General features: G+C 44.0%; 1 long non-coding RNA gene across 1 annotated transcript; it reads left to right on the forward strand.

Moving 5' to 3' along the window:
* Nucleotides 1-2,100: 2,100 nt before the first annotated feature.
* LOC132649726 (uncharacterized) lies at nt 2,101-6,655 on the forward strand. The gene is made up of 3 exons (XR_009588229.1): nt 2,101-2,316; nt 2,748-2,827; nt 4,345-6,655. It is a non-coding gene; the product is annotated as an uncharacterized LOC132649726 (long non-coding RNA).
* Nucleotides 6,656-9,728: the final 3,073 nt, after the last annotated feature.

Here is a 9,728-nt window from a genome sequence, read left to right on the forward strand (position 1 = left end):
GGGCTGAGAGGTAGGGTGTTTGGGAGGCAACTGGTTCGAGAGGTCTGAAATCATTGGTGGAGTCATGATTTTACAGACTACAGAAGCCGTGGAAACTTTTAGGGGTGCAGCTTTCTCGAGAAAGTCTGTGGCTGGGAATGTGCCCTTGAGGGGCGTGACTGCTGTCTGGGTCCTTTAGCCTTTCTTTGCTTCCTGGCAGTCCTGAGGTGATCAGCTTTCTCCCATAGTGATGTATTACCTCACCACAGGCCAAAGGTCACCAGGCCAAGAGACCCTAGACTGAGATCTCTGAAGCTTGAGCCAAAACAAATCCTGCACGTTGCACATTGCTTGCCTCGGGCATTTTGTCACAGTGACAGAAGGCTAACGTGGAAGGTGAAAAGAAAAAGAAAGTTTCTGGGACCTTTCCTCCTCATCCAACACTACAACCTTCAAAGTTAACCTTCCCACACTCCCCACACTCAGTCTCATTAGATTTCCCACAAAGGCAGCATGAGATTGGGACCACAGTTTGTGGAGGGGCTGTGGCAGCAGAACAAGGCAGCAACTGCCCTGGCAGCCACAACCAAGAAGCAGAGTAACCGTCCACACTCACCCAGCCCTCGGTCCACAGAACGGAGCAGCTCACAGTTAGCCTGGGCCCTCCCGCCTGAATCAGCCTAACCCAGGAACTTCCATACAGACACGCCCGGGAGTTTGTCTTGTGGGTGCTTCTAGATCCCGTCAAATCGACGACATCAACAATCACGCTCCTCACTCACCCCCTAACAGGCTGCTCGCTCCTATTTATTGGTGAAAGAGCAGCTCCCTTTTACTATCAGTAATGGTGCTTTGTATGGTCTAAAAGCAATGATTAAAAAATAAAAACAAGAGTAAAAGTGATTGTTGTTTTACTCCTTCCGTGAGTAAGGAGGCAAGCTGACAAGCAACTTTCAAAGGTTTCATCAATAATTCAGCAGGCAGATAGACGCCTTGGTGATGGGCTGGGTGGTGAGAAAAAAATCTCCATAATGCGTACACCCCACACCTACAACTGCAGCAACTAAGACCTTTAGAGGCACACAGGTTAACGTTCTTGGGCCTTTTACTTTAATATCCCCATCACCAATACCGAGCACACCCATTTTGGGTACTCAAGTCCCTTCCTTTTATCACCTACTTCCCCAAATCTGCTCTCTAACACCCCTCAACAAATAACCTAACTGCAGTACTTAATCTGGACATCCATGAAAGTACCTTGACTCTCGGAATAAATCCACATCCCGTTGAGTACTCAGTATGCATTGTGAGAATGAAAGTAGACGGACTTCCTGAACAAACCCCACCTTCTGGGAGGTGTGTCCTGTTCGTGGGAAGATTTTCCCGGGGGGGGGGCATCAGCTCTTGCCCACTCCCACAGCTTTCTTTATTCTCACTTTTAGAAAAGATCGGGTTTTCTCAGGCTCAAAACACAAAACATGGATTAGCATAGTTGTGTAGGAATTTAGAAGCAGGACCTCTCATCAGTAGATAGGGAAGTTGAAGCTCAGAGCAGCTTAATGATGAATTCATGGTCTCTGTTTAAAACTGCTAGAGCCTGCTGGGAGCCAAAGCTATCTACTGAAGCCAAAGTCAAACAGTGAGCCAAAGCTATTTAGTGGAGATAAAGCTATTCACTGAAGCCAAAGCCAAGTAGTGAGCAAAGGTCATTTAGTGGAAACCTAAAGCTAGTTAGTGAAAGAGTTACCTAGGACCCTAAGTCATGGGTGATAGATTGTGAGAACATCCGTCTGTTAGTTTTAGAGCATCGTGAGATAGCTTAAGAAAACATCCTTACGGCATCTTGCAGGTGTAATATTTAACCCATGGAAGCACTCTTCCTATCTCCTGCAGCAGTAAATTAACCTTCCCCCCTTTCCTGCCTTCTCCCTATATAAGTTGGGTAAAAATTTCTAATAAACGAGGCTTTGATCAGACAAACAGACTTGGCCTTTATTTCTTGCATTTCTCGTCCCTTCCCCCCCCCCATTCCTTCTATTCTCCTCTTTAGGAACCCCGTTGAAGTCCCGCAGGTCGGGGCAAGAGCCGAAGAGCAGTAGCTAGTAGTCTGTTGGGCTAGTGGCATAAAGTCCCGTAAGCAACGGCTCTGGAACAGACAGAGGCAAGCAAGGAATGAGTGCTCACCGACTATTAGTGCCATCCATCACGATTAGACACAGATGGAAGGGAACCAGCGAGGTGAAACTGTTTATACGCAGTGGCATGGAAACATGCCCAGGCACTGCGGGATGAAATCCCAAAGCAGCACGGAAGCTGGATCCACTCACGAGAATCAAAGTAAGTAGTGTGTCTTCTTTTCTGGACAGGACATGAAAGAATGGGCCTAGGTTCAGCCATGGTGACCAAAGGAGGGTCATTTGAGTATCTGTAAGGTGCTCCTGTGCATTGATGGCATAAGCAGTAAGTTCGGTGTTAAAATGATACCACTGTGTCTCGTGCCGTACTCATGGCTTCGTTCTTGTCACTGTGATCCTGCTCTGTGGAACTCATCCCAGCCCAGTGGGATGTCTATGTTAATCTCTCATCTACGGGGCCTGACAGACAGGAAAGGAACAAAGGTTGTGCCTTTTAAGCTTACCTTTCCCAGAGGACTGGCTGCCCCACCTCCTACATATTGACTGTCCTTCAATGCTTTCAAGTGTTGGTATGACAACATTCAGTTAATAACTGAATGTGACTGCGGCCACTAATACATATTATTCCCTAAGCTCTTTCAGGCTCCACCAGACACCGCCTCGAGCTCCTTACGCACTGTCATTCCCGGCTGCTCCTCAGCACCATTCCTGAGGTAAGCACCATTATCATATTCACGCTAGAGTTGAAATCCAAGGCTTAAAGAAGCCAGCCAGGCCACGTGTGGCTGTGTGCCTTGTGGGTGGAGAGGCCCAGGTTCGAACCCAGGAGGTTTGATTCCAGGGTAGGCTCAGAAGAGCGCATTCCTCAGAGAAATGCTGACTGCCGACATTTGTAGGAGGAGCACACACACTGGAAAACAGGATGTGAGGCAAACTGGAAAATAAAGGGCTTTCGAGAACCCCGCAATCTAATCTGTGTTCCGCTGCTACCTCCTTGAGATCCTTTAAGCCCTTTAACTTAAGTTTCCATTATCCCTGGGTTGCTAAGTCAAATGCATCATTCTATTAGGCAATGTGTAGTATGGCGGAAGGGAATCCTGACTGGACAGTAAAAGCCTGTCTACTGTCACATACAAGACTCACAACAGTTTCTCCATCGCCAGTTCACTTTCTGTGAAACAATGACAGTAGCAAGAAACCTCCTTTAGTGGCAAACACTAAAGTAACAAGAAACATCCTTTAGTGGCAATCAGGGCTAGCCTGCCTGAGGCCAGTGAGCAGCATTCTTTTGACTTCAGTTTGGATGTCAGTTTCTTCTTCTTCTTCTTCTTCTTCTTCTTCTTCTTCTTCTTCTTCTTCTTCTTCTTCTTCAGATTTATTTATTATTTATATAGTATTCTGCCTGCATGTGTGCCTGCATGCCACAAGAGGGAACCGGATCTCATTATAGATGGTTGTGAGCCACCATGTGGCTGCTGGGAACTGACTCAGAACCTTTGGAGGAACAGCCAGTGCTCTTAACCTCTGAGCCATTTTTCTAGCTCCTGTTTTGCTTCTTAATGACATGAAAAGCATAAGGTAGCATGCTTTGAAATAATACCTATGCCTTCCTGTTTTTCAGAAAGATGGCCATCTTACACCAAATTACATTTTCCTCTTTGTTCTATCTTTATCTATATGTTGGAATTTATCTTAATATTTCTGTGGTCATAGTCAAAGCAGCTATGATTTAGCACTAAAATTTTGAGTTAGATGATTGAAATCTGTATTTAAGTGTATTTATATACATAATACATTTATTTTTATCTATGTATGTTTCTGTAATGTAGCTATTGATAAAAGGAAAAAAAAAAAACCAAGGTATCCTCAACTTAATTACAAGGGCTAGAGGAAGGATTTGAGGACAGATAAAGGAGGTTAATTAGCTCACAGCTGTCATGAGAACCACCCAGGGATTGTTTCATATTCTTTGGTGTATTAATATGTTGAAACTGTTTTCCTGGATAGCCAACCATCAGGTGCTGTGTCTTCGCTTATTTTTCTGTTGCTGAGACAAGGTATGAACAAAGACAGCTTAAGGAAGGAATTGTTTATTTTGGCTCACACTCAAAGTAGTGGAAAAAATCAAGGCAGCAGGAGCTTGAAGCAACTGGTCTCTTCACGTTCACAATTGGGGAACAAGGTGGTAAATGCCTGCTAGCGGTCAGCTTGCTTTCTCCATTTTCTGCAGTCCAGAATCCCCTGCTGGGAAAACGATTCCACCCACAATGAAAATCCCTCCTGTTGCTGAAGACACCACATGCTTAAATCATAGAACATGAAAAAATCAATCTGGTACTATCCTGGAAGCATCATTCCATGTAGGTGCTACTCATGCTACATGGGAAAAAAGTAATCATCAGGATTACCCAGCTGTGAACCCTGCAAGCTATAATAACAACTGAACTAGCAAGATATACCAACGGTTACAACAGTGGCATGAACGTTATGGAAGTAACCAAACACTTTCTGATTGAATTTAAGGAGCATGCCACAAGACAGAATTCAAGCCTGCACCACTAATAGATCCAAACTGAGGACAGGCAGTGGAGGAGGAGATATCTTTTATTCTGCTAAATAAACATAGTGTTAAACTGACTCCCCAAAACATATCATTATAACCACAGTTAAGTGCATCTCTCAGACCTCATCAAAGAAGTTTCTGCTAGCAGTAGCTGACACGGAGAATAAGAGATTGTGGAGCGATCAGCCCTAAATGGTACATTTACGTGACACTCTGCCCCCTGAGTAAGGCTCAGGGATCATCATAGAAGATGAGGGAAAAGAATTGGAAGAGCCAGAGGCGGTGGATGACTAACAAAAACAACGCTTTCTGGACACATCTTGGAAGTTGTGCTGATGCAAAGGATGCGATCGCATGCACCAGGCCTGAATGAGATCAAGCCAGACAAAAGGTTGTCATGGATGGGGAAGAAAGTCTCACTCCTAGCTGAGGCACTGTTGGCAATGGGTAGCTATTAAGACAGGGAGAGCAAGTTTTCTCCAGGGAAGAAGCCTGTAAGAGCTACTCATGCTCCAGTAACGCCCTACACTCCAGCACATACTGGCAAGACTAAGTGGACTCCCTGGGTTAAAAAGATAAAAAACAGAGCATATGAAACTGGGAGAGAATAGAGGTGGTAGAGAAAAAGAAGACCTGGAGGAGAGGGAAGGAGAGATGGGCTTGACCAAAATGCATTATTACGCATGTATGGAACACTCGTTCAATAAAAAAGAAAAGCATTCTTTCCACACCGATTAATGTCTTCAAGATAGTCCCTCGCAAGGGTGTCCAGGGGACCCTCTCCCAAGGTGATTGCAGATGTTATAGAGTTGAGAGTTAACAGTAACCATCACAACCACCATGCAGAAGTAAATAAGCATTCTGGATTATTACCTTAATCAATCTTGAAGCAACAAAACGCTTCTCTCTATGGAATGCCGTGACCCCCTCCCCACCTCTGTGTTATCAGTGCAGTCTCAGTGTAGACTTTCCTCCCCCGGGTAGCCTTTATGAAAGCACCTGTGGCTCTTAGTTCTGGCAGACCTATTTTTGTTACTTTGCCTTCCTGCTGGGAGCCGAGCAACTTGCTCCAGGACCACGTGATCTTTTTCTGACCAACATCTGTCCAGTAACTTCCTTATAAATCTCAAGAATCCCCAGTCTCCAGAGTTTTGGTTAATACTATTTATAAACACATATGTGTGCATATACTTTTAATTGGAAACATTTCTTTAACCTGGAAACCATTTGATGAAATATGAACTAATATGTAAATACACACACAGTACAATGGGTGCATATTTGTACAGTTTCTCATCAGTTAAAAATGGGAGGACACTGTAAGAAATGTATTAGATCATTTCATTTTGTAAGAACCCACACAAACTATGGGTATGGCTAAGATATCACTTGGCAATAAGAAGAGTTAGTTCAAGCTAATCCTATGAAAGGAATTACCATCATACATTCAGTTTACTGTTGGCTGAAACATTATTGGCAGTGCATCATTATGTTGTGGATATAAACATGGTTTTGTTTTGGTCCCAGGTGTGGGATGTAGGACTGGTTCAGATGGTCCACAGCAGCAGACTATTTGCCTCATGCCGGCTCTGAGAGGAGCTCTTTGCTAGCTGCAGATTGTTTAATTCTGAGGGCTCTGGAGAGAGAATAAATGCCAGAGCCCAGAGAGTGAGGAACTCAGAGAAAGAACAAGGCTGCTTCTGCTCCCCCTTGCTGTTCCTGGTTGCTGTTGTGAGACAAGAAGTTCAAAGGAGGATTGGATTGGCTCCAAGGAACCAGACAACCCTAACCAGCAGGAAGCAGCTAAGAGAACTGCGTCCCCTCTCCCACTAAGCCTTTCTCTCTCCTACCTGGTGTTGGGGTGTTGAAGAGGTCAGGTGGAGCAGGGAGAAAAAGATATAGAAATGTAAATAAAAGTTTTTTTAAGTACGCCTACATCATTATCTATATATAGACACATTTATATAATATTTATTGATATAAATATATGTATATTGCTTTTAATTTAAAATGTACATTCTGTCAGAGTCATGATAACACTCTTTTAACAATTGGTCCATACACTCAAATTTTTTGTCTGAAGTGCTAACTTGCTGTGGTTTTAAAAAATCATGTATGTACACAATGTATTTTGGTCATATACACCTTCCCTCTGGCCCCCACCTTTATGCCCTTCTCTTTTCATAATTGTTTTTTTATAACCCACTAAGTCTAATTGGTATTGTTCATATGTTCACAGTGAGGCCATCCATGAGAGCATAGGTAACACAATGGCCGCATCCCCAAAGAAAAATGACTCCCCTCCCTCAGCAGCCAGTAATGCCAATAGCTCCTCTTTTATCGGAGCCCTTCTGCCATCCATGCTGGAATTTTGACTAGCCTGATCTTATTCAGGTCCTTTATGGGTAATCACAGCTCCTGACAATCCATGAGAGCAACCATTACTTCACACTGCTTCTCCCAATCTTCCAGCTCTTGCATTCTTTCTCCCGCCCCTTCTGCTATGTTCCCTGAGCTTCGGGCGGTGGGAAGTCGATATAGGATCAACAGTCACTTATTTTCAGAAGTCTGACCGGTATGCGTCTCTTCATTAGCCATTGCCATTTGCAGAAAGAAACTTCTCAGGCCGAGGCTGAGAACAGCACAAACCTATGAGTATGATCGTAAATATTCAGAATGAAGTTTGACAGTGTGACCGTGTAGGAAAACAGTAGTAGATTTTCCTGTAGCACCTATGGCCTCTCCATCCATGGCCTTTGGTGGGTTTGCAGTGTATTCCTGTGGAGGAGGCCTGAGTTCCACTCGGAAAACAGCCGGTTATCCTCACCACAGTCTGCCGCCGTTGCACCCGCTCTCTATCCATTTTCCCGAAGGTTTCAGAATTCCATTTTTCCTTACGGTTGAATGAATGTTCATTGTACATATGTAGCACATTTTTAGCATCCCTCTGTCTGTTGGCAGATATCTGGGCCGGCCCCACTTCCTGGACGTCGCGAACACGGACGTGCTATAGTAGGATATGCTGGTGGATATATGCCCAGGCACGGACACTCCCTTTTTAGCTTCCTGGGACACCTCCTCACTGGTTTCCATAATGGATGCACTAATTTACACTCTCTCTAACAGCGGCTTTCCTTTTCCCCACATTCTCCCCAGTGTTTTATTGTCATTTTAGAACTAGATTTATTTTTTTAATTAAAATGTAATTATATCACTTCCCCCTTCCCTTTCCTCCTCCCAGCCCCTTCCATGCCCCCTCCATCTAACCCCTCCCGTGTCCTACCTCACTCTTAAATTGATAGCCTCTTTTTCTTTATTATATTGTTTATATATGTATGTATGTATATATATATATATATATATGTAGGTATATATACATACATGTATATATATGTATGTTTGTGTGTGTATATATATATATATACATACATATAAATATGCAAGCTGCTGTTGATGATAGAAGAGGCTGACTTGCAAAGCAGTTTTAATTTGCATTTCCCCGATGGCTAATTATGTTAAACACACTTTAAAACGTTTATTGGCCATTTGTATTTCTTCTTTTGTAAACTGGCTTTTTCCAACTCCTGCTTAATTCCGAGTGGGGAAACCCCTGTTGCCTCAATGCTGCACTGTCTCCATATGCCTTGCAGATGTTTTTTCTGAATGGAACAATTCTTTCTCCCTTTTGCTTTCCCTGTAATGGGACACACGTGTTTCTCAAAGACGAAGCTGGGACCTGTTCTATTCCTTCTAGGCTACCTCGCCCCCAGGTCATTCTTGTAAATAAAACAAATGGGGCTCCTTGCTCAGCTGTCTGCTCTATTTCCACCTTTTGGTTGAGATCCAAGCTGGAAGAATGTCTTCTCCCTTTTTCTCTCCTCCACGGCGCTCCCCAGTCACCAGACGTACAACACTTCTAAACAGAAGAGGGTTGACAAATGCATTGCTATTTGTTTCTGAAACCAAAACTGTTCATGTTAGACTGTAATATTTGCAAAAGTTAAGTACCGTGTCCATAATGTGTTATACACAAGGCTTTTGAATTCTTATTTCTTTGTAAGAACATTCATGATCTGAAAACTTTGTTGTTTTAGATGTCTCAACTAACTCTCCATTAACTGCAAACAAGATGTACAGACTAAGCATTCCTGAGCAGTCCATAAAGGCAATTACTGAATTAATGGAGGCATTCCGTTATCAGTGCTGAATGCTCATGGTGGTAAAGACTATCCGGCCACAGCTGCCATTCAATGCTACCCACTGTATTATGAACCAAGGACCTGGAGACAGTGTTGTGGTTGGACGCGAACATGCCTGCACAGGCTTGTGTCTTCACTGCTTTTCTCCTGCTGCTTGTGCTATTTTGGGATCCCAGGAAACCTTTGGGAGGCATAGATGGTGGGAGGAGTTAATAAGGGTGGGCCTTTGAAGGGCCTACCCACCTCCTGATTCAGGTCTTCTCCTCTGTTTCCTGGCCCTCTGGGATGTGAACAGCGTCTTCTAAGCATTTCTGAGTGGCCCACCCCACTACCCCACCATATTAGACTAAAACCCCTGAAACTATGGGCATATATATATATATATATATATATATATATATATCTTCCTCCCCCCAATTATGTTGTTTTTGACAGGTCACAGCAATGTAAAAGTAACCAATACATTCTCTAGGCCTACTATTTCCCCAAGACACTCCGCTCTAAAGAAATAAATAGATTAATTAATTAACTGGCTCCTGAAATTCTAATTTTAAAGTGGAATTCTTTAGGTTAGGTTGGTACTACTCTTGGAAGGAGGTCACCCTCTGTGGAGAACCAGCTCAAAGCCTGCGGCTACTGACTTGTACTGGGGTTCCTCTGCCCAGGGGCTGCCCACAAAGGGAGGAGTCACAGCATTTGAGAGTCTGCCTTTTCAGAAGGGTGTGGGGAGAGGGGCACTGGGTAACCTTGTTCTGGAAAGCCTGGGCAGCTGCAGCTCCCAGGAGGCAGTCACTAGGCATGGCAGAGGTCTTGTGACATGCTGCCCTCTTCACTCTACCAAGGACCAGCTAT

This window comes from Meriones unguiculatus, chromosome 21 (genome assembly GCF_030254825.1).
Source record: "Meriones unguiculatus strain TT.TT164.6M chromosome 21, Bangor_MerUng_6.1, whole genome shotgun sequence".
NCBI lineage: Eukaryota > Metazoa > Chordata > Mammalia > Rodentia > Muridae > Meriones > Meriones unguiculatus.